Here is a 27,075-nt window from a genome sequence, read left to right as displayed (position 1 = left end):
TAGCCCCACGCTGGGGACTCTCCTAGGTATGATGCATACTCTGTGCTGTACTTCTGCCTGAATTTGAATGACAGCATTGGGCAAGCTTCCAAATCTGTTTCCTCACCAATAAAATGAGGGTCATAATAGCACTTCCCTTACAGGATTGTTAGAAGACATAAATGAGATAAAGCCTCTAAAGCCCTTAACCCAGTGTCAAACACAAAATAAATGCTCAGCAGCAAACAGAGTGATCCTATGCCCTGTGTATGTCCAGGGCTATTGTGGTTTATGCCTATTGTGGCATACTTTTTCACTGTCAAAGCATCATGGCTTAGATAATAAATTATATGGTCATCCAACTGTCAAATGCTATTTATTATGACAGTAAAATATCATCCATTTTCAATATAAGAAACCCAGAGATTGGTGAGAGGAGGAAGCTAGAACAACTGTGGTTAGCTGGATGCTGGCCAGGTCAGAGAGTTTCTGTGAAAAGTCATTTCGAGCGGCACAGATGGTCAGTAAATATTCTGAGTTCTAAAGTGTTCTCTCTCTTCCTTGCTTCTGAAGTGAATCTGAAGGACTCCAATCAGTGGACATAAACAGCGACAGAGGCTAAAGGCAGAAGAGGAAAAGAATAATACATGTCTACCTGTCTCTTGCTTCCTGGCCAACAGAGAACAAAGTCTGATTAAGAGGAAAGCTAGGGGAGTTCCCTCAGCTTCCTAAATGATTCTCACTCCCTGTCTGCCCCTGTTATTTCGCTCACTTTCTTATTAAATCTCATGTCCACAGGAAATAATAGTAAATTTTATAATCCTGGTTCTTATTTTGTTATATAACCAGTTAACCTATTGACTTTTTGACTTTTAATTCATTCTAACCTTATTCACTCTTGTTTTTAATACGTCTGCCTAGGATAAAACTGATCATTTTCCATGAAGTGTAACTATTTTTAAGAATTAGACCACCTTGTTCTTCAAATATTTGGAGGACCTCTTACTAAGACCCTACCAAATGGAACTCTCTGCTCCTGAGGATTCAGCTGTACTGCTGTATAATCCATTGGGCCATGACATCATTATACTCTATTCTAGGAGCTGATTCCAAAGCGAAGCTGTGGTGCTGCCCCTCTCATAACCCCTATGCCCTCAGCACTGCTGCCCCTGCCCACACTGCCCTTCCCTGCATAGGAATGGGATTCAAGATGTATCCTCACACTTACTTGGCAGTAACCTAAATCCAGCATAGGATACTTAATTGAGAAAGCCGGTCAACCCTTGTCCCAGAACTGATCGAGTGGTGCCATTCTGCTCAAAAAATGAAGGGGATGCCAGGCCACAAGAGGCAGAAGCTCATGAAGTCTTTTTTTTCAGCCTGCACAGTGGTTCAGAATTCAGACCACATGAGCTCAAAGCTTGACTCTACTACTTGCTATTTGTAAGACACTGGGAAAGGTGTTTAAATTCTCTATGCCTTCACTTTCTCATCTATAAATTGATGATAATAATCACGTTTACTTTTTTGAAAGGATTATACGTGATGATGTATGTACTCAGCACAGCACATCATGTTCAAAATATTACTGTCACCGTCATGATTAAGTTGGAGTTAGACTTCTTTGGAGTATGCTCAACATACCTTTAATGGTTTTATTACATGACTAATGTTATATTTATATGTATATATGTAAATGTGAATATAGATACCATGAATATGTGTATTGGCATTTAGCTAGGTCCTATTCTGCCCCAGATTTTGAGCAAGTCATTGAATTTTGTTTCTTCTTTCCCTGTCTATGCTTATTAATATAAATGTACAACCCTTAGAACAACTCTATGATACAGAAATTATTCTTTTTTTTTTTTTAAGTGGAGGAAGGACGTTCAGGGGAGTTAAGCAACTTGTCCAAGGTTACATACCAATACATAGCAAGATTTCAACTGAGGTAGTCTTTCTCCAGACATTGTACTGTTAATAAGACCATCGGATTCTTCAGAAGAGGTTTCAACTATATACTAATATGGATAAAACAACAGTAATTTCTTATATCCTTACAAGCAGCTTTCCTTTTTTTTACTTTTTTCTTTCTTAAGTTTAAAATACTTTGATTATGAATGGCAGGACTGACATTGTTGGGTTGATTTTAGACATCTGAAATGTAAGAGAGCAAGAGTCAATGACTTGCTCAGGTCCTGGAATATGGGCCTTCCCTACTATCATAGACCACAGAGATGGACTCTTATTTAGAGCTCAGTACTTGTTTGTGGAATACATGAATGAATTGTAACTTTTTTGCATCATTTTCATCTTTTGATCTTCACAGCAGATATTACCATATCCATTTGAGAAGTGAGGAAATTGAGTCTTAAAGAAGGCCAGGGTCTTGCTCAGTCATGAAACTAATTAATAAAAGAAACAATTAGACTCCAATCCCACTTACTTCCAATCCTGCACTGACACCCTCTTATCTTCTTGGTCCTGCTACGTACAAACCAGAGTGCAGACAAACCCGGGAAGGAAATCGTTCTCAGAACTGCAATTCCAGCCAGATTGCTCCTCTCTTTGGAGTCTGCTTCCCTCCTCCTTTATATTATTTTTTTTCTTCTCTGGATGACTGTCCACACCCCATAGCAGGCAAGCCGATGCTCCCCAATAATGTCAGCTGAGGTCTGGTGCTTCCATTATGTTTGGTTAGGTAAGTTTCTTGTTCTGTGACAATCTGCAGAGAACACACATAATAAATCAGAAGTCTATGGAAAGTTTAGGAATGAAAGAAATCTCTTGCAGACCTGAGGAGCTGAGAGCTCATTTTTGAGACCCTGCAGGAAACAAAACAAAACAAAGCTGTGGCCTTAAAAAACACATTTCTTTTGCTTTTTGAGGAACTTGTCTGTACCATTTGTTTGCCACTTAATATATTCTCCTTTTTACTGGCTGAGTTCCAAAAGGGTGGACCTCCATTCATGCCCCAAGCTGAGGAAATAGAAAAAAAACAAGAAACTGGGATACAAGGAAGCTAACTAAGCTGGACAGTCAGTGTAGGATAACAACTGTGTGAATTTCAGCATCATGTGCCTGGGTTCAAATCCTGATTTCTCCATTAGCCAGTATATGAGAAGCTTCACTGTAGAAGATAATAAGTTTGGTTTGACATATCTTATTACCAGCTGGTAAAATCTTAGGTCTTGAGGTCCTGTGGGGGTTGAAAATGCAGGATGGATGGGTACATGGTATCACAAAACTAATATTCATGCTGTACTTATCTTATTCCAAGCACTTGCTCAGTACCTATGAAGTATTAGATTACAGTACTCTATTCTTTCCATTTACCAGATTCTTAAGAGTCCTCCAAAGGGCCCAAGATTCCTAGACTCAGGGTTCTTCTTTACTCTTTGCCATGACACTTATTTTGCAATAATCTTGTCCTAACTGCCTAAGTTGAATCTCCTGGACTTAAGGTATAGCAACAAAAGGAAAGTTGATTTCTGATGGAACACAAGAACAATTGAGAAAGGAGAAATCTTTTCTCCTAAGGGAAAGCATGAATGAAACTGAAAGAAACTTCGCCTTTGCTAATTATAATCTTGATATGCCCAGGCTTTACTAGCATGTGATGAGAGATGTTATCACATAAATATTACACCTGGATTTTGCTAGCTTGAAGCCTGAACATAATGATCACTTACAAAGTGCCCCAGGATATTTAAGTCCTCACAGAGTCTCTACACCTGCCACAGAAGTGTCTATGTGGACAAAATTGTGCTCAGCCAGCACTGAGTTTGTCTTTGGCAGGTTCAGGTGGCATCCCTGAGTATAGATTCTCGCTAATTACTCTAGTCACTGGCCCTAATTTTTCATAGTGCAGAGGCAGTCGGGGGTTATTCAAAAAGAGGGAGGTTGCAACCTCTAGGTTGTGCTCGGTCATGCAGAGTTGCTTAGTATTTTAGAGTTTACTGAAATCATTCTTCTAAATTACACACACTTAGCCAATTTTTTGCCTGAGCACACAAACACCATCCAGGTGATGGTATTGGGCTGAATTCAAGTTCTATATTACCTGGGACACTACTGGCCTCAAGCCACTGCTAGATTGAGTCTGCTTCAATATATCACAGGTTTTTTCTTCATTATGACTTTTGGGGGGCTTTTAGAAGACTCTGGCATAAATTGGCTTCTAGTACATCCTCTCATTCCAGTCGATTTTCAATGCACAGATGGGATCTGAGAGGGAAACAGTTTTGAAGCAGCCCCAAGTGATGGTGCTCCCAATGGCTGCAGCATTATACAACTGGAATGACACAGGGCACAACTTACACATACCGAGTGCCCCTTTCCCTAATTATTTCTGTCAGACAATGTTATGGACTGAACAGAAGCCCCTCAGAATGCATATGTTGATTCCCCAACTCTCAGTATCTCAGAATATAATTGTCTTTAGAGACAGGGTCTTTAAATATGTGATTGAGTTTAAATGAGGCAGTTAAGATGGAGTCCTAATTCAATGTGACTGGTGTCCTTGTAAGAAGAGAGTGAAACAGCAGGGGCACATGTGCACAGAAATGCCTTTGTGAAGGCAGTGCAATGAGAAGCCTGCCATCTACAAACCAAGGACACAGGCCTGAAACAGATCCTGCCATTATGGCCCTCAGAAAAAAAACAACTCTACTAGCATGTTGATCTTGGATTTGCAACCTCCAGAACTTTAAGGAAATCAATTTATTTTTGTTTAAACCATTCAGTTTTTGCTAATGTCAGGCTTGGAGAATGATTACAGGCCACTTTAAGCCACCTCCAATAAACATACCAAGCATGAACAGATTTTGCAAATGAAGCTTCCAAATGAATATATTACATCTCAGGTCTAATCAGATTGTTGCCTAACTCCAGACCCACCTGCCATAATACTCTCCTGTAAGAGACTTTCACAGTCTTTTTAATTACCTCCAGAAATAGCTACCCAGATCATGCCTAGTTACTAGAGGCAAAGTGCATGGCTCTGAACAAAAGCTATCTTCCTCCTCCAACTTGGGATGCTCTCTCTCTCCCCTACGGAGTCATTCTTGTATCCTAAGCCAGTGCCTTTTATTAGGCATCCAAGGTCTATACAGTTCCTCTACTGTAGTGGTACTACACATACCACTAGTTGTGGTATGTGTTCAGGCTCCCAAACCAGACAAATGTGACCCTAGATATTTACTAGTTGCATAATCTTAGGGTTGTTATTTATTCTTTTCAAAACTTAAGTTTTCTCATCTGCAAAGGGCATGATAGTTGTCTTAGTCAGTTTGAGCTAAGTGCCATAGATTGGGTGGCTTAACAACAACATAAATTTATTTCTCACAGTTCTGAAGGCTGGGAAGTCTGAGCAGAGGGTCAGCATGGTCTGTTCTAGTGAGAGTCCTCTTCCAGGTTGCAGACGCAGTCTTATTGCTGCGTCCTCCTTGGTGGAAGAGACGTAGCTAGTTCTCAACCTCTTCTTATAAGGACACTAATCCCATTTATGAGAGTTCCACCCTCATGACCTAATTACCCCTTGAAAGCCCCACCTCCTAATATTATCACATTGGGATTACGGTTTCAACATATGAATTTGGGAGACACAAACATTCATTCCATTGCAACAGTAGACTCTTTGTTGGGCTCTTGTCAAATAATCCATGTAAAATTATTGACTTAGTGCATGGCTCATGGCAATCACTCAACAGTTGCTCAGGCGGGAAGTTCATATTATTGTTAGTGTTGGAAGCTGCTGTTGTCATCTTCTAACATCGTCTGATTCACTTCCATTGATTGCCTCAGCATTCTTTCAGTTCATAAAATAATTCCTCTGTTCTGGGGTATTTTCTCACCAGTCTTTATTATTAGTCTCCATAGAGGTAAAATTGATGTTTTCCACAACACTCTAAATTTATAGGGCTTGGAGAGCCACTTTCCATTCCCTTCAGAAGCCACAGGATGAGGTAGAGTAGGCGTGGGACAAACCTATTTTTCCCTTGGCAATTGCCTCTAGGACACATTCTTTAAGAATAAGAACCCTTAACAATAACCCTGAGTCACAAGTATCACACACTGCAGACACTACATTTACAAAAACACATCAGTGAAGGCTGTGCAGACACCTACAGTTTGTGCATCTCGTATGATCTTTTTTATCAGTTTCATGGCTGACACACGTGAGTTTTCTCTGAGGAGGCGTACGCTTTTCACAGTCACTCAGTATTTTTAAAAAAGGAAATTAAAGCATTTAAAGAACATGAACTATGTGCTGTGCTGTGTGCCATTGATTTCTCACAGCAGACTTTTAAGTTAATTATTTTGTTTCCACTCTACATATGAGAAAAATTGAGACTCCGAGGAGCTAAACAACTTAACCAAGGTCATGGAGTGGTTTATTTAATTTTAAATAATCTATTCTGGAATTTTTATGAACACCATGAAATTTACCCTAAATTAAACAGTGATTAGGTAGAGGGAAAGACGGAGTTTTCTTGGTCTACAAAGAGGATATTATCATTTAAAAAAAATGTATCAGCACCATTGAAAAATAAAAATTATATCTAATCCTACCACCTAGAGATCACTTCCCACATATTCATCAATTAAACAATAATTGTGATTTGTATAGGAAAGCTTCAATCGTTCTTATCAATGCAAGGGAGAGGAAAGGGTGGAGAATCTAAAAATCATTTCTGTCTGCATTGCGTGCTTTTGGGAGTAGAAAATTAACCTTTTTGATCATGTTCTGCATGGGCTAATTACTAAAATTGCTTTTCCTTTCCCAACTGATCCCAATTCAGGGCAGAGTCCCAGAAGCATTTTGGTGACAAGGGATTAAAACATGTGCTGTGGCTAATTCAAGAAGTGGAAACTCCACACATGGATAATTAAGACCTGACTGCAGAACAAAAGCTTGTACGTTGTTGTAGAGTGGGGGCTCTCTAGCGTTTCAAACCCTTTATCCTGAGAGCCATCTTGAAAGGTAGATTTGATTCAATTTGCCAGGCATTCATTGTGAGACTGACTTACTCTGCAGTGTGCTAAAATGTCCAGGAAACAGTATCTGATTGTAAGGGACAGGCAGTCTAGTGAAGGAGGCTGGTATGCATACCACTGACTTTAATAATAGTAACAGTGATCATTCTAGCTAACATTTATTAAGTAATTACTTGCCCTAGGTCCAGCTCTGTTCTAAGCTCCTTAAATGTATTAACTCATTTAATCCTCATATAAAGGATAGTGGAACCAGTGGAAAACACTATTCATTTAGGGAAGAAATGGTTTATTCTGAAGTGGGAGCTTAGAAGGGCTTCAAGGACTATTGTCATAGCTAGAAGCTCATATCCTGACCGTATTTCCAAATCTCATATTAGGGATCCCTCAACAGCTGAGGCATGTACACAGGTGGTGTGGGCAGGAGTCCTTCTGCTACATCTGTTTATTCCTTTTATTCTCATTAAGAGCGACTGCCTGGTTCACAATAAGTCCCTCTCCTCTAGAAACAGTCTCCCCAGTACGTACAGTGGACTCCCCTTGCCATGCCTCTGTGACCACATATGGCACTGCCTCTCTGGACATAGCTGATTCGACCAGGCATTGGCACCAAATCAAGCCGGGCCACTTAGATACTTATACTGGATTATTTCCACTAAAGCTAAGGGAAAAACATCAGTCTTTCTCTGGTAGTAGGAACTGAGGAATGTTGATGCTTGAGAACTGTTGGTAACTGTGGTGGCCATGAGAATAGGCCACTCAGATATCTGCTTAGGGGAGGGTGATGAACCTGACCTACAGCTCCAGCTGCTGGCTATGTGTCCAGTGTCTGTTCACATGGAAGCCACACTGCTCTCAGTCACTGACTAGGCACAGCATGCGAAGGAAGACAGACTATCTGTGAGACAGGCAACTTTGGCTCCAGGACTCCCCATAGGCACAGCCGAAACTTTCTTAGAATAGCAGGCAGCCCAAACTCTACCCATCCAACACTCCTTCCTTCCTCCTCCCCTTCACAGGGGTCAGGTGCCCTCAGTGTGGTACCTCTCCTTGTCTCTTCTGGTTCCCTCCCCTTATTCCCTCCTTCCCCAACAAAAGCCATGCACATCTGATCCCATCCTGGCATCTGCTTCTTTGAAGAAGTGAATTAAAGTCAGGACTTTCTCTTTGTGTGGTCTTTCATCCTTAGATACTAGACAGTTTCTTCACAAGGTGATGGTAATATTCCAAGTATAACATTTGCAGATGTCAAATTAGCCACCCAGCCAAGCCCAGAGTCTATGGTGGAGGGGATTACACAAGGTTGTAGATACTCAAAAGTGTGATTCATTGGCCATCATCAGTATAAACATCTACTGCAGCTACTACCAAGGAACAGTTACCTGCATTTCCCATAAACTAATTTATAGAAAGGTAATTTTACATCCTGTCTTCTGGAGAAAAACCACATGCAAATAGATACATGGAAATGACAAAGATTATTCTGGAAATTACTATAAGTAGAAGTAATTTTTAGAAAAGAAACTATATTTGTATCTAAGTGGCTCACTGAAATATCTCTTTGGAGGTAGGGCTTGCATTTCTAAGTCTTCTCTAATCTTTGAGAACAAAATAGAGAAAAGAGGACAAACTGAGGCTTTGGTAATGCTGAGTTAATTGGTACTCTTTCAATATGAACTATGCTCTGTGGGCAATCCTTCATTCAGCAAATCACCTATGAGGCTATCCCAGAAAAAGACAGTGGACAGAAGTGTAGCTAAGTTCTGTTAGTGGAAGTAAAGGTGGGAAGAATAGGGAGGGCCTTATGTTGTTGTTGGGTAGGAAATTAAGCACATTAAAAAAAAATGTTCCTTTTTTGGGATCTTTCCTATGAGTTACATAGTCTTGGTCTCACGGTACTTCATCTTTTAAAACTGGTCTTAGCTTTCATTATGTGGCTTGAGGAATTGAAAGTGAGCCATTATTTAGAGCAATTGGTCCCTTTTTCTAAAACCACTATCCTTCTAATCGGGGGATGTTACATAAAAATAGGTGGACTATGCAGTCAGAAAATTTAGTGATGAGTCTGGAGTTTCTCACCTGTCCTCTTGAACACCATTTTAATGACATGGGATCCCCAGTTGAATTAGGTACCATGGCCATCAGTAACATTGAGGTGATTATACAGAGTGTTCTGTAGATTGGGAAGTACTCATTTGTATATTTAAATTTTTTTTAAATTAAGGCCTAAAGCAAGTGAAAAGAGAGAGGTTGATTGATCCTGTGCTGGGTAAGAGAAAAATGACAATTCCTTCACTCTGAGGTCTTTTGAAGAAAGTTGAGAAACCGTGTTATATCTTGAAGCATTTCAATGACTCTTGCATCCTAAGTTCTGAAGCTTATGGACAAGACACCAAGTCCATATTCTAGAACAAAGGGAGCAGGTTAGACAAGAAATTATTTCTTTCCTCATTTACACTACTTCACATGTACTCAGCCCCCAGGGTCCATTTCCTGAAGTTCACACTCTCAGAAATGTTCTGTGTTAACACCTTAAGTAGGCACAATACAACCTCACTTGGCATTAGTATTGATTCTAGCCTCCAGGTAGTTTATCTTGGGGAAAAAAAGTGTTTTAATATTTGCCTGTGTTATGTAACCACATATATCTGAGAAAGTTATAATTAATTTCTGTCTGTGCTGCATCAGCACAGAAAGTAAATTAAATAAAGGCTTGTTTACTGAAAAGAGTCAGTTTCTTTTCTACAAACTGAGTTGATTACCTCGAGGTTTCATAGGGGTGGGCGAGTTGGGGGCAACTCACAAACTCAAGCTCATCTCCTGGGCAGTCACAAAGTTTATACCAGCCATAAAAATCCCAAGGCATTTGTGTTTAATGTTAATGAGGATGTGGATCAGGTGAATCTACAAATCTCAACAGGTGACAAATTAGAAATTAGGCCACGCTGCTTTTGGCCCCCTGATGAAGAACAGGGTTGCTGGGAGAAGGTGCTAGCTTATCCTCATGTTTGCTTACAATAATGTGATAATGAGGTTCAACCTAAGAAAATCAGGTGGAACAGCCCTCTGGGAAGGCTGCCTCCTTCCTCTTTGCTACATTGTCTTTCTGAGACTGTCACCTACAAGTTCTCACACCCCATATTTCAGAGGCCTTCACAATCTGTTCCTAATTTGCATGAAGCCTTTTGCCTTTTTGTTGCCTATAGGGTAATGTGACCGCCCCCCAATAGTTATGGTATCTAATGCCTTTCTCAGATGGTTCCCAACCCTCTTCTCCTACCTTCTCTCTGACCACTTTACTTGCTCCTCCTCTTCAGATAGGCAAGTGACTGGACTCCACAGTATTCCACCCATGACATTATTCTTGCAATTTTCTCTACCTACAATATTATCTTGCTGTTTCTCTACCTCATCCACCAATGAATTATTCATTGTACAGTGAAGTCCTCATTTAACATCATCCATAGGTTCTTAGATACTTGGACTTTAAGCAAAACAACATACTTTAAGTTCTTGATGTCATATCATTCAAGGTTGTTTCATTGTAAGATTGATTTTTAAAAATAGGTTTTGTTATATTTTGTTTAGCTTAAAGTCACAATTTCCAAGAACCTATTGATGATGTTGACAACTTATCGTATTCTTCAAGATACAGCATAATTTCAACTCATAAATTTTCTTTCTTTCACCTTCCAACAGACGGAATTAATACTTCCTCCTCCTACTAATGCCACTCTAGCATTTTGCATTGACCTATCCATTATAAATACTTAGACTTATAATCAAATAAATTTATTCAATGTGATGTTTATTTACCTAAATCAGAAGTTCCTTCAGGACTGGGTCCAAATCCCTTTCAGATACGCAATGCCAATTTCAGATTGTCTCCCCACTCCCAAACATGACGTTAGGGTGGTAGCTTAAAGATGTGGAACCAGTGTGCAGGACCTGAAAGTCATATCCTAAATTATCACCAAGTTAAAATCAGACTGAATTTAGGATATCAAACTGTGATGGTTAAATTTTATATGTAAATCTGGCTATGGTACCCGATTGTTTGGTCAAACACTAACCTAGATATTGCTATTGGGATATTTTATGGTGATGATGTACATCGACAATCAATGGACTTTAATTAAAAGAGATTACCCTCGATAATGTGGGTGCAACTCATCCAAAAGTGAAAGCTTGAAGAGCAAAAATTGAGATTTCCTGGAGAAGAAAATAATTCTACTTTCAGACAATAACATAGAATTCTCAGTTTCCAGCTTGCTGCTCTACAAATTTCACACTCGAGACTTTCAAAATCAGTTCCTGCTTGCGTTTCCAGCCTGCCTCTTCACTCTACAGATTTCAGACTTTTCAGCCCCTATAATCACGTGAGCCAATTCCTTAAAGTAAATATCTTTATGTATACACACACTCACACACACACACACACACACACCCCTTCTTGGCTCTATTTCTTTGAAACCCTGACTGAATATACAAACCAACTAGTTAGAAGGAGAGTAGAAGCTGAAGTATGCAGCCAAAGTGGGCACAAGAAACTGGAAAGCTAAGGAATAAAGAATAGCAGAGAAAGTGATAGGCAGAAACATGTAATGTCCAGAGGTAAAGTGCAAATGCTCGTCAAGGCTTTTTATGACTCTAAGCCTTGTGCAAGGCAATATGACAATTCTTACAATGTAGTAGGTATCTATTAAATGTTGCTAAACAAACCAAAGAATGCATTTATTAATGAATTCGTCAATACTTGCCTCCTCTTCACAAAAACTTGATAGTTGGAAATAACAAGAGTCAGGATGTCTAGGAGAATTTTGACTCCTGGACAAAGTAATCACCAACTAGGCTAACTGTTCCTTATCCCTTTCACAGCCACAAGTTGAACAGTGAAACAAGCAGCCTACACCAGGGTAAGGTAATAATGTTTTCCTGTTTAAAGTTTTACCATGTTAAGTGAGGTAGCTTTGTCAGCACAAGAGCGAAGCAGACAAGCAGATAATCGCTGCCCGCTAGTGCCAGCTTCTTTAGTTTGCTGTTGAAACCACCATGGAAGCTATCAAGGGCTGGGGGCACTCCATTGCTACACACATCATCTTTTCAGTAACATCTGCTCACTGGGCTAAGGATCAATTATCTCTATAGAGGAGATACTGCTGCCAGTCCTCAAGGCAAAACCCTGCATATGAGGCCAGTCTTGGACAACATCCCAGAAGCTTGATTTTACCCTCAGACATCATTTAATCTCAGTCAAAGGGTTTTGCTCTTTGTCCCCAGGTATATGCAGAATGCACACCTCAGAGGAAGTGACGGAACAGATTATGGCTTTTTAAAGAGTTTTGAATGGCAGGGTTCTGTTGACTACTATGTACCTGTCATCAGGGTAGGTATAGCAGTCCAATCTCTGCTGTTGAGGACTCTATTTTGTTGCCAACTAGCAGCTCCCATTTTATCTTCTATTCTTTCGTTCAACATTTATTGAGCACCTACTCCGTGCAAGGTGTTATTGAGGGAAAGGAGACTACAGGGAGGAATTATATGTAAAACTTCTACAGCTAGCAGAAACACCAAGTTATTACATTGCACAGATAATGTGGCAAGATAAAAAGATACAGATTAATCCATAAGAATTTAGGGGGACAAAAAAGGCCAAATAACTTCAAATAGGGCAGTTTAACCCAAACCTCTATAAGCATAGAATCATTTTGTAGAGAAATAGCATGCACAGATAAGATTTCAAGAGGCATTCTTTGGGAAATGCTGCAATCAAGCTTTTGGATGTATTCTTTCCCTTGAGAATTTTATATTTATCAATTATTTCCCAAGCTGTATGCCTTAGAGCACTAGACTTCTTCAAGATATTAATCAGAGTTCTATATGGACTCTCAGGTCAAATAAATTTGGAATTAAGAAAAGCTGCATATTTACTCCCTCCTCTGCCCTCTCCAATAGATTTTTTATCAGTTTTTGGTGTCTCGGCATTTTTAAGGATGTTGAGAGATAACCTATTAACACGTTAAAAATTTTAAGATATCCAGCAGAAAAGAATTCTGATTAGGAAATATTTAAATGGAGACTCAGCATGGCTTTATGGTGGCATCTAAGATGAGCCTTAAGGGGACAGAAAGGATTGTTGTTGAGAACAGGCCTTTTCATTTGGGCAGAGTATGTTGACCTTGCTGTCATATTCTATGGCCACAGGCTTCTTTTCAAAACTGACATCGTCTCTGTTATCTTTCCTTGTCATTTCTTCCGGTGAAGAGCCTGAGGAGAGGGACCCCTTTCCCCTTCCACCTCAGCACTGCTGTGTAGTTCCATCACCGAGATTTCTCTAAAATGACTCCCAGGTTCTGGGAGTTAATGCCTGAGAGTTTGAAATGCTTCCTTTGGCACTGCCAGTTATATCTCCAAGCAGTAACTTCTCAGGATTGCTTAGTGAGAGTTCCACCTGAGCTGAGGAATAGTGTGTTTTCTATTGATAGAGTTTTTAAATGGGGAAATTCATTCAAGTGGAGGTTTTTATGGCTTTGCTAGGTTAATTGGGAAATTGGTGACATTGCTCCTAGTGTTCTCGAGGATGAAACGACAAAGAGGAAGACTGCAAGCAATCTGAAAGGTTGAAGTCAGCTGCATAAGAAAGCAAGAAAGAGATGAGGTCATCTAGTTTAACAATTGGAGTGCAGGTCTTGAGATGTCTATCCTGTTGGAAAATATAAAGAGATACAGGAGGAAAGGAAGAACATAGAGAATGAGAGAAAGGGAAGGAGATTAAAAAGTTGACTTTCTCATATGCTTACCCACTCCAGGAATGGGCAATCTTTACTGCCTGGGTCTGAGAGGTCTCTCTTCTTTCTAGGCTGTCCTGCAGATCTTCATTCTCTCATCTCCACATACATGCACCGCTCATTTATAGTCTAGCTTTTACCCAAGCGTCTAGAAAATTCCCTGTTTAAAAAAAAAAAAGTCACCCTTTTGTTATCTAACTCAGCTCTCTGACTTTAAACAGAAGGTCTGACCCTTGCATCATAAGGCTGGAATACAAAAAAAAAAAAAAAAAAAAAAAAAACCCAGCATGGGCGAGGACTTCATGACTGAAACACCAAAAGCAATGGCAACAAAAGCCAACATTGACAAATGGGATCTAATTAAACTAAAAACCTTCGGCACAGCAAAAGAAACTATCATCAGTGCGAACAGGCTACCTACAGAATGGGAGAAAATTTTTGCAATCTACCCATCTGACAAAGGGCTAATATCCACAACCTACACTTCTCAAAAGAAGATATTCATGCTGCCAAAAGACACATGAGAAAATGCTGATCATCACTGGCCATCAGAGAAATGCAAATCAAAACCACAATGAGATACCATCTCACACCAGTTAGAATGGCAATCATTAAAAAGTCAGGAAGCAATAGGTGCTGGAGAGGATGTGAAGAAATAGGAATTTTACTGTTTTACACTGTTGGTGGGACTGTAAACTAGTTCAACCATTGTGGAAGACAGTGTGGCGATTCCTCAAGGATCTAGAACTAGAAATACCATTTGACCCAGCCATCCCATTACTGGGTATATACCCAAAGGATTATACATCATGCTACTATAATCATGCACACATGTTTATTGCACACTATTCACAATAGCAAAGACTTGGAACCAACCCAAATGTCTACCAATGATAGACTGGATTAAGAAAATGTGGCACATATACACCATGGAATACTATGCAGCCATAAAAAAGGATAGGTTCATGTCCTCTGTAGGGACATGGATGAAGCTGGAAACCATCATTCTCAGCAAACTATTGCAAGGACAGAAAACCAGACACTGCATGTTCTCACTCATAGGCGGGAATTGAACAATGAGAACACTTGGACACAGGGCCGGGAACATCACAGACCAGGGTCTGTTGGGGAGTTGGGGGTGGGGGATGGTGGAGGGATAGCATTGGGAGAAATATCTAATGTAAATGATAAGTTAATGGGTGCAGCACACCAACATGGCACATGTATACATATGTAACCTGCACGTTGTGCACATGTACCCTAGAACTTAAATTATAATGATAATTTTAAATAACAGCATTTGGCCAATCCCTATTTCTTTAATAGTAAAACATTAATTTATTTTACAGTTTCTTTAAAGCTATTCAATAATAACTCAGTTATTTTTGGCTTATGATTTAGTTCCAATCAGTCTCTCCAAACCCAATTCCTCCTCAGAGTGTTGTCATCCAGATTCTCATCCAGATTCCTAAAAGGCGTTGGCAATGGCCCAGAAATGACTGTAGAGAGGAATTGGTCCACTTCCTGGAGGTCACTGATGCAACAAGGTTTTTGCCCCCTTGGAATGCCTAATGCTTGCTCCAGAAGGTAGTGACTGGTTGCAGTTGTTCCTTCGGTACTCCCTCAACTCCTTGATATTGGCAATCTTTGGTAAACTGCAGCCATGTCCTTCTTCAGTCCCCAGATTGGCAGCTACTCATACGTTTTGATGTAGAGTCCTTCCTGGCCCAGCGAAGACAACCCCCAAGAAGGCCCTCAGGCTGCCTCTCAACAAAAGCCTTTTCTCGTGGTGGTCTTAGCCTTCTCTGATGCCAAGATATGCCTGTCACCATCTCTATTGATCTCTTTCATCACCAAGGCATATTTGCCAACTTCAACTCTTTAAAAAAACACACACACAAAAGTTCCAACATTTCATAAGGGAAGCAGGGCACCAATCTGTTTACTCTAGAGGCACCCACATTTCTTGGTTATTCTCTACCATTCTTCTCAATTTATTCTACTTGTATGAAAAATGAGCAAGACATTCCTGTACAGCTTCTCCCTCTATGAGCTCCTCTGGGTCAGAAAGAAAGTGATATTTTCTTGTTAGCATCTCTGAAAAAAAATCACTTCTGACCCATACTATGTTGGTTCTTTTTGAATTTAGATACTTAGTATGTGGCCTTTCTGTGGGGGTTGTCTATAATGCAAATGCGCCTTTGTTTATATGCTATGTGACCAGGGGTCTGCAGCTATCATGAGTCAGGCCAAATTACCCTGGCAATGCATACTTTGAAATATTACTTTGCCTCATGTGTACAACTATACATTGATACAGTTATATAGTGTCCCTGCCCAAATCTCATGTCAAATTGTAATCCCCATTGTTGGAAGTGGAGCCTAGTGGGATCATGGGAGCAGATTCCCCCATTTGATGCTGTTCTTGTGATAGAGTTCTTACAAGATCTGGTTGTTTAAAAGTGTATGGCACCTTCTCACTCTCTCCTTCTTCCTCCTCCCCTGGCCATGTAAAACATTCCTGCTTCTCCTTCACCTTCCACCACGATTGAAAGTTTTCTGAGGCCTCTGCAGAAGCCATTATGCTTCCTGTACAGCCTGTGGAACCATGAGCCAATTAAACCTTTTTTGTTTATAAATTACCCAATCTCAAGTGTTTCTTTACAGCAGCCAGAGAACAGACTAATACAATAACTGAGAGATCCTAATTTTGCCAACCTTCAGGAGCTACTCTCCTTTAAATTAAGAAATAATTGAGGACCCAGTCAGGTGGCTACAGCTTTTATCATGTGATTATGCCTATGCATTTATGAGAACTTCCCAGGGAATATTTTCATTTGTCACAAATATTTCTTATTTCCATAGACAGCATCTACTCTGGACTGCTACTGTTTTTCTGAAATTTCCTTCTGTCATCTACCTCAGTTGTTGAAACAAAGTTGAAATAGTTTCCTTGCTATTTCCCCCAAAATATATCTAAGACCAGCTTATAATATTAACAATATAGAAGGTAATTACAAAGCAGAAAAGAACATTTTAAACTGAACACTATAGATCATTGCACCCCAAATCCTCAAGCCATGTTCCTCCACACCATCATTCTGTAGACCATATATCTCCCCAGTCTCTACTATACAATATATAGCAAAAGCCACTCTACTCTGCAAGCTGAGCTAGAAATATATGATGGCTCAAATGTGATGGACTTTTATTTGCCACTCACGTAAGGTTCAAGGTGGATTTTTATATTTGGAAAGTAGATCTTCATGCAGCAATTCAGGGATCCAGACTATTCTACCTTGAGACTCTGCCATCTTCAAAATATTGTTTCCAAGGAGACTGTTCTCATCTGCATCAAGCCATAGGATAATGAAGGAGTACAGAGGGTCGTATTTGGGAGATCTTTATGAATTGGGCCTGGAACATTACTCTTTTTCATCTTCCATTGGCTAGAATTCAGTCACATGACCATACCTAGCTGCAAGGGAATCTGGGAAATGCAGCTTAAGCACATGCCCAGGAACCAGAGAAAATAGGCTTGGTGGACCTAGCTTAACGAGTTTCAAAGGGAAAAACCAGTTGATCTCCTCTCCATTAAGCAGTCAGTATCAGCACAATAAATCAAAGATAACAACTCTCCTTACAAAGAAGACAATCCTTTTATGTGATTATATTCATCATCCATTATGGAATAGGAACTTTACATTTGGTGACCTGAGAGCCAAACAAAATATATCTTTAAAAAAATCTGCCCTAAAGGTACATTGTGCTTTCATCTCTAGAATAATAAAAATATGCCAGTTTTTAGAAATAGTGATATCCAATTTTAGGTAACTCCATCATAATTATATCTACATGTATAAATAAGCCTAACTTTTTACTACTTATAATTAGAAGGAAGTACTCCTATTTTCTTGGAATGAAAGAAGCTTTATAAATCCCTCTATAAATAAGTCTTTTAGAACTACAAGCTTAGTCTTCTGAAACTGGGATGCAGGAATAAAGCTGAGACAAGGGTCATAATGCTCTTTGACTAGGGAGTAACTTCAAGGCATTTATGTGTGCATAGTACATAAAGTTAGCACAATCATTTATAACAAAATATCACAGAACTGATGTGTACATTACAACTTAGATGACTAAATTCAATTTGCTACAACAAACATTCTAACAAATACAATTTCTTATAAAAACATACAGAGAGTGAATACAATATCCAATAACAAATATATAAAGCGTTTTTGCAGTAATTGTAGCCTCAAGGTTAAGGATTATATTCTATAGGAAATAATAAAACATTGTACTTAAAGAGCAGAATGTTACAGAAGAAGTCTGGTCATTTTTGGCAAATAAACTACTTATAAAATCAATGTCACATTGCCCAGATATAGATTATGTTTAGATGTGCCTTTTTCAGGATATTCACTCAGCCAGTGCTTTGCATTCTCAAAGGTACTTGTGTCATACATCTTCTTCTTCTTCTCTAAAGATTTCTCACTAACTGCAATTACGATTTCTGGTCAATGATTTCAATACAAATGGTTTTTTATAATTGCTGAATACAAAATTAGGGACTTATAATTTTTATTTTCATACTTTTGTTTTAGAAAATATCTCTGAGGTGTAGCCACTTCAATTATTGAGCAACATGCTAGAAACTTGTCAGAAAGCCAAAGTTAGGCTATTTATTTCCTTCACCTATTCCTATGTGTACTGTATAAGTGTGTTAACCCTGCTCAGAGTGTATGTGCAGAGTTCATGTATGTGTGAGTGCACACGTGTGCACGTCTTGGCTAGTAAACTAGTTAGGGTTCTTCATTGTAAGCTATAGAAATTAACTCTGGGGCTGGGCACAGTGGCTCACGCCTGTAATCCCAGCACTTTGGGAGGCTGAGGTGGGCAGATCCCAAGGTCAGGAGATAGAGACCATCCTGGCTAACATGGTAGAACCCCATCTATACTAAAAATACAAAAACTTAATTGGTTGTGGTGGCAGGCGCCTATAGTCCCAGCTACTTGGGAGGCTGAGGCAGGAGAGTGGCGTGAACCCAGGAGGCTGAGCTTGAAGTGAGCCGAGATCGCACCACTGCACTCCAACCTGGGGGACAGAGTGAGACTCCATCTCAAAAAAAAAAAAAGGAAAGAAATTAACTTTGGGCAATAAGCAGAAAAATAAAAAATAATTTGTGGGGATATGTCATTTGGCTCTCAGATGAAAAGCCTGGGGAACCAAACTTACCAAAGAGGCAGAGATTAAGGGAGGCAGGTTCCCAGGCCTATAACCAAGATCATATAGTAAGAAGTTTGTTAGGGCACCAAAGCCACTACTGCTGTTTGCCACTACTTCTATGTTTGCTCCTGGTGACACTGGGCATTGATCATGTTGGATGTACACAGCAGAAATTCTGTATCCTGCTTGACTTAGTTAAGGCTATATATCTACAGGCAAGCTTCCAGGGTCCAGGAAGAGCCAGTGTCTAGGCTATTTGACTCCTGGTCTTTGGAAGGCGAGTACCTATCTGCCAAACCTAAAAGGCTCAATTGTGGGTTAACTAAAAGCAAAGACAGCAAATAGTCACTAAAATGCATTGTAATGTGGAGTCTCACTCAATTTTTGATGTCTGGCTACTGACAGCTTTGAAGCTTCATCCCTCCATTGTCCTTTCGTGCCCCACGTTTGGACAAGCAGATAAGAAAGCCTGGGTGCTCCTGCCTTTGATTCAAACCATGAAGCCCCTGCCATGAAAAGCTCTCACCTCAGCGCTATCTTCTAACTATAATAAAAACCCAGGCAGTCACTTTTCCTTACTCACTTAAGCTATCTCAGACCTGCTTGAGAGGAATGCTGTGTTCTCCCACAGACCTCAATTATGTAAGTAATCAATCTTTTAATACTGTCTTGGGGTGTGTGCTATCATCAGTCACAACATCTGAACAAAACCTGGGTGAAGGTCCTTCTGCCTCTACAGATGACCATAACATGGATTCAAAATACGGTATATTAAAGTGACTTCCTATAATTCTGATGAATTTTTCACAGGATTCCTTTAAATAATAAGCATCCTTAATGCACTCAAAATGTGGTCTACAATTCCAATAGACTTCCCAGAACTTAATTCTCTGCATGATGGAAGCAAAAGCAACTCCAAGGTCAACAAGTCACCTCCCTTCCTCAGCCTTTTCTGTCTTTCCTCTCCCATTTCCTTCTTCTCCTACCCCTGCTAGATACTGGGGTTACAAAGAAAAGCTCGTTGCTCCTGTTTAATGCCCCAGTCACTCACTTTAGTTTACCCTTCATGGTCGCTTCCTACTCCTTCCATCCTGCTCTATAACTCCCTCTTCTCCCCAACCCTGGCACCACCCACTATACCCAACCACCTTCCTTACCAGGGAGAAGACAAGAAGGTTTAATGCCAGAATCAAACTGTGTACAATGAACCTCTGAGGAGGAAGACAGGGGAGATTGCTGGGCTGAGCCTGCCGTCTCCTTACGATTCTTTCTCCAGGTCCTCAGATGCCATATCATGGTGGGTGTGCTGCCAGGTGGGCATCCCACCTCCAGCCCACAGTGCTCAGTTTTACTTTTTAGTGAGCTGTAATAACTATTTTTCTTTTTTTTCCTTTTTATTTTGTAAATATATACTGAGTTTCATTAAAATAAATTATATACCCATAAGAAAGAGATGTGGAAAAAGAGAAAAAGAAACCGAAAGAGAGAGAAATAAAGAAAAGAAAGAAAATATTACAAGCTTTTGAGTATGAGAGGAGCTGAAGTGCCCAGCTTTGCCTTATGGATAGATGAGGGAGTTTTGAAGCTATCTGGGGCTTATTTTCCTGAATGAACAGGAGTGAGCTCTTCGTGTGAATTGTAATTTAACTTATACTCTGAAGGAAATGATTTAGAGCATGTGAAGATGGAAGGAGCCTTAAGTGAATATCTAGTCCACCCATTCTTACCCCAACCCCCGTTATAACAGCCTTGGCCAATCTAGCATTCTTGATGAAGTAACCAATCAACTTCTACTGGTACATCTCCAGTGAAGGTTAGTTGTTCTTTGGATGCATCTGGCTTATACGAAATTCTTCCATTTTTGCTTCACTTGAGCTCCTAATTCTATTTGGGTCACCCAGAACAGTCCGATATATCCTTTTATATTTAGAAGCCCTGCTTTGATTTATCCAGTATCTAGTCTGCTCACGTACACCCTCCCCTTTGCCCAGAAATATCAACTGAAGACTGTAAAGCCACGTCTGCATGCATGCTGCCCACTGACTGAAAGCATCAAAAAAATATATAGATGACCAAATATTTTTTCCCTGTGATGAGCTGTCCATGTGTGCTCTTCTGCTGTAATGATTGTGATAAGGGAAAATCCTTTCTGTGCCATTAAGAACTGACCATGTGATTTATGCTCCAGCTCCAATAAGCATGTTGAGTATATTATGTGCTGCCTTTACTGGCAAGGAAGGCCTGTTTATTTGCTTCTGCTATAATAATAAAGCCTCCTTTCTTACTCTCTGCTGACAAAAGCAGTCTGAATGTGCTTTGGGTTCTAAAGCACCCTATTTATAGCCCCATTGTCAAATGATCTCTATTAGTTACAATTCTGGATTTGTAGGTTATCATTCTGTGTCTGTGAAGGCAGGCACAGATGTACGCATGGGGCATTCCTGGCTGATGCAGGAAAGAGAAGTCTTAAAGCTGTCTAGTTTCTGGGTATCTTCTGAGGATAGGTTGGAAAATATCCTATGAGTTGAAATAAAAGTCCTTAGCACATAAGGAATGGAACTGACATTGAATCGACCCACAGAAACCAGGTAGGCTGTGGGTCCACCCAGAGGAGTTTTTACAGGTCAAAGCCTCCTTGTTTCATTACAGACTCTGTCTTAATATTAGAGCTTGATATTTATCACAGGCGCACTTCTAAATAAAGTGTTTTAAGAACAATCCATGATTTGTTATTTCCTTGATTTTATTTGATTTCTCTAAGGAGACATTATTCTGGAAGCTTGTAGAAAATACATTTTGCAGGAATCTTTCATTTTGTACACCTTCCAGTGATCTGGTAAGAGAAAGGAAGAACTTGAGAGAAAAGTCCTCACGAATATTTATTTGGAGTTGGAACCCATTCTTGAAAACCAGGAGAGGTAAAAAGCAAAGAAGACAATGTATAACGTGTCATCTAGATGCAAACTGGAAAATGCCTGGTGGTATGCTGGCCTGTTGGAGATAGGAGAATTAGAAGAGATATTGAGAACCTTGTGAAGAAGTGAGGGTGGACTGAGAGGAGACAGAGAGGTGACATCTATACTGGGGCTTGATGCTTCTGACTGTAAGGATTCAGGACTTGTTCCTGCCTTCAAACCTTTGTCCTCACTTACTTCCTCCACTAGAATTCCTTCTTCCTAGATTTTTATCTGTTAAAACGCTCTCCTTTCTTCATGGTTCACAGTAATCTGGAATAGAGGGTATTTGTGCACAAGAGAAACATTGACCTGGAGAGATTCAAATCCTGAAGTTGGATATTTAGTATGCCAAAAGAACCTTTCTCACCTCACTCTGTGTATCTCCAATACCATATCATATTCTAATTGCGTCTCTCTTAAGGTTCTTGTCATATTCAACTATGTATTTGTTATTTCTCTCTTATTACAAAGTTCTTTTAAGGCAAATACTGGATCTAACTCATCTTTTCATCCTCAGTCAAGCAAAAATGTCTGGTATATGGGACCCACCCAATTGGTATCAATTGTCAGACTTACTGGGTTTTTTGAGGCACATCTCTGGGTGCTTTTTACGGAAGATAATCTGAGTATTTGAATGTGGTAATGTTTGCCCTTTTGACAGGCTTTGAAAGGTTAAGTCAATTGCTCAACTATGTAGTTATTAAGCTGAGGAGCTAAGATAAACATCCTGATTGCTCTACTCTAACTCCCCTGTCCCCTGGACAGAACTATCTTTTGAAGGTTAAACAGTTGCCTAGAGTTCCATCTAGCCTTGTTTAACTCAATCTTGCATTTTGTTCGTTTGGTGAACTGAGCCCAACATGTTTCAGATGGGTGTTGTCTCAACTTATTAATGACAAAAGTATATATTTTAATGATAAAATTATTTATGTTTCCATTTGAAACTTTGAGCTATCCTAGTTCTAGAATCTAGATATCAATGATCTCTTTGAGTCCTTCTGATCTTTTTCACATGAGGAGATGACGCTGAGAAATTATGTGACCTTCCCAGATTACACAGTGATTGCCAGTGCTGAGATTCGATCCTAGACTTCTGGATTTACATTTGGTAGTTCTAACCATTTCAACAAACTAGGTCCCCCATTACTGTGCAGTCTTCACTGTCTTCTTCAGTGAATGTCCTTCAGCAAGTTATATGATCTTTTTGTGTCAGAGTTGTAATTAGTGCACCAAGAAGGTTGCAGTAGTCCACTTCTCAGGGATATTGTAAGCACAATAATTAATAGCTATAAAACATTCTGCAATATGCAGCAGTATACAAACACCAACATGGCACAACCAAGTCTATTTCACAGTAATTAACTTTATATCCAATAAGGAAGAAATCAGTAGAGCAATTCCTACATGACTTGGCAGAAATGCCTATTGTCTTTGTATCTTAAGAAAGTGGTCCACAGCCGGAAAAGAGAATCAAACTATGCTTGTGAATTTATCACAAGATGTTTTGTAGATAAATGTTGTTTTCCTTCTTAAATACTGGTTTTTAAAATGTGTGCCTTTTCAATGGGAAGGAAGTGCTGATATTTATCAACAATGAGCATAAATCCTCCATGAATAGTAACTATTATGCATATTGCATAAATTTCAGTCATTCCTTGGTATGCACAGGGAATTGGTTTTAGGACCCTGCAGAACCAAAATTTGTGAGTTCTCAAGTCCCTTATATAAAATGGTATAGTATTTGCATATGTTATGCAAATACCTCCTATATACTTTAAATAATCCCTGTATTAGTTACAATACCTAATATTATATCAATATGATATAAATTTTTGTTGTACTGTATTCTTTTTCTATTTGCTTTATTTTTTAATGTTATTTTTATTTTTTGGAAAAATACTTTTCATCTGCAGTTTGTTGAATTCTCAAATGTGCAACCTGTGAATATGAAGGGCCAACTGCATTTTTATTATAAAATAAATGCACAGGGAAGATTATTTTATCCCCATTTTACAGATGAAATAATCAAGGCTCAGATTAAGTAACTTTATTATCATCAGTTCAGCTAATAAATGCTGAAGGCAGGATTTGAACCTGCATCTACGACATTCCAAGAAGTTTTTCTCCAGTTTTTAACTGTGGTAAATACACATAACATATAATTTACCATTTTAACCATTTTTAAGTATACACTTCAGTGATATTAAGTACACTTATAATGTTGTGTCACCATCACCACTATCCATATCCAGAACTCTTTGCATCTTATAAAATTGAAACACTATGCTATTAAACAGAAACTTCCCTTTCCCCTGTCTTCCATACCATCAATCCCTATTCTACTTTCTGTTTCTATGGTATTGACTAAGGACCTAATATAAGTGGAATCACAGTATTTGCCTTTTTGTTACTGGATCATCTCAATTAGAATAATATCTCCAAGATTCATCCATATTGTAGCATATGTCAGAATTTCATTCCTTTTTTGGCTGACTGATATCCTATTGTATGTATATACCACATTTTGCTTACCTATTCGTTCACTGGACAAATAGGTGGACATTTGGGTTATGCTGTAGTTTGGATGTTTGTCCTCCCAAACTTCATGTTGAAATTTGATCCCGGGGGGCGGAGCAAGATGGCCGAATGGGAACAGCTTCAGTCTCCAACTCCCAGCGCGAGCGACACAGAAGACCAGTGATTTCTGCATTTTCAACTGAGGTACTGGGTTCATCTCACTGGGGAGTGCCGGACGATCGGTGCTGGTCAGCTGCTGCAGCCCGACCAGCGAGAGCTGAAGCAGGGCGAGGCATCGCCTCACCTGGGAAGCGCAAGGGGGAAGGGAATCCCTTTTCCTAGCCAGGGGAACTGAGACACACAACACCTGGCAAATCGGGTAACTCCCACCCCAATACTGCGCTTTAAGCAAACAGGCACACCAGGAGATCATATCCCACACCTGGCCGGGAGGGTCCCACACCCACGGAGCCTCCCTCATTGCTAGCACAGCAGTCTGTGATCTACCGGCAAGGCAGCAGCGAGGCTGGGGGAGGGGCGCCCGCCATTGCTGAGGCTTAAGTAGGTAAACAAAGCTGCTGGGAAGCTCGAACTGGGTGGAGCTCACAGCAGCTCAAGGAAACCTGCCTGTCTCTGTAGACTCCACCTCTGGGGACAGGGCAATAACAAACACAGCCGAAACCTCTGCAGATGCAAACGACTCTGTCTGACAGCTTTGAAGAGAGCAGTGGATCTCCCAACACGGAGGTTGAGATCTGAGAAGGGACAGACTCCCTGCTCAAGTGGGTCCCTGACCCCTGAGTAGCCTAACTGGGAGACATCCCCCACTAGGGGCAGTCTGACACCCCACACCTCACAGGGTGGAGTACACCCCTGAGAGGAAGCTTCCAAAGCAAGAATCAGACAGGTACACTCGCTGTTCAGAAATATTCTATCTTCTGCAGCCTCTGCTGCTGATACCCAGGCAAAAAGAGTCTGGAGTGGACCTCAAGCAATCTCCAACAGACCTACAGCTGAGGGTCCTGACTGTTAGAAGGAAAACTATCAAACAGGATGGACACCTACACCAAAACCCCATCAGTACATCACCATCATCAAAGACCAGAGGCAGATAAAACCACAAAGATGGGGAAAAAGCAGGGCAGAAAAGCTGGAAATTCAAAAAATAAGAGCGCATCTCCCCCGGCAAAGGAGCGCAGCTCATCGCCAGCAACGGATCAAAGCTGGACGGAGAATGACTTTGACGAGATGAGAGAAGAAGGCTTCAGTCCATCAAATTTCTCAGAGCTAAAGGAGGAATTACGTACCCAGCGCAAAGAAACTAAAAATCTTGAAAAAAAAGTGGAAGAATTGATGGCTAGAGTAATTAATGCAGAGAAGGTCATAAACGAAATGAAAGAGATGAAAACCATGACACGAGAAATACGTGACAAATGCACAAGCTTCAGTAACCGACTCGATCAACTGGAAGAAAGAGTATCTGCGATTGAGGATCAAATGAATGAAATGAAGCGAGAAGAGAAACCAAAAGAAAAAAGAAGAAAAAGAAATGAACAAAGCCTGCAAGAAGTATGGGATTATGTAAAAAGACCAAATCTACGTCTGATTGGGGTGCCTGAAAGTGAGGGGGAAAATGGAACCAAGTTGGAAAACACTCTTCAGGATATCATCCAGGAGAACTTCCCCAACCTAGTAGGGCAGGCCAACATTCAAATCCAGGAAATACAGAGAATGCCACAAAGATACTCCTCGAGAAGAGCAACTCCAAGACACATAATTGCCAGATTCACCAAAGTTGAAATGAAGGAAAAAATCTTAAGGGCAGCCAGAGAGAAAGGTCAGGTTACCCACAAAGGGAAGCCCATCAGACTAACTGCAGATCTCTCGGCAGAAACTCTCCAAGCCAGAAGAGAGAGGGGGCCAATATTCAACATTCTTAAAGAAAAGAATTTTAAACCCAGAATTTCATATCCAGCCAAACTAAGTTTCATAAGTAAAGGAGAAATAAAATCCTTTACAGATAAGCAAATGCTTAGAGATTTTGTCACCACTAGGCCTGCCTTACAAGAGACCCTGAAGGAAGCACTAAACATGGAAAGGAACAACCAGTACCAGCCATTGCAAAAACATGCCAAAATGTAAAGACCATCGAGGCTAGGAAGAAACTGCATCAACTAACGAGCAAAATAACCAGTTAATACCATAATGGCAGGATCAAGTTCACACATAACAATCTTAACCTTAAATGTAAATGGACTAAATGCTCCAATTAAAAGACACAGACTGGCAAACTGGATAAAGAGTCAAGACCCATCAGTCTGCTGTATTCAGGAGACCCATCTCACACGCAGAGACATACATAGGCTCAAAATAAAGGGATGGAGGAAGATTTACCAAGCAAATGGAGAACAAAAAAAAGCGGGGGTTGCAATACTAGTCTCTGATAAAACAGACTTTAAACCATCAAAGATCAAAAGAGACAAAGAAGGCCAATACATAATGGTAAAGGGATCAATTCAACAGGAAGAGCTAACTATCCTAAATATATATGCACCCAATACAAGAGCACCCAGATTCATAAAGCAAGTCCTTAGAGACTTACAGAGAC

The sequence above is a fragment of the Macaca mulatta genome, chromosome 15, assembly GCF_049350105.2.
Source record: "Macaca mulatta isolate MMU2019108-1 chromosome 15, T2T-MMU8v2.0, whole genome shotgun sequence".
NCBI lineage: Eukaryota > Metazoa > Chordata > Mammalia > Primates > Cercopithecidae > Macaca > Macaca mulatta.
This window is presented reverse-complemented; position numbering follows the sequence as displayed.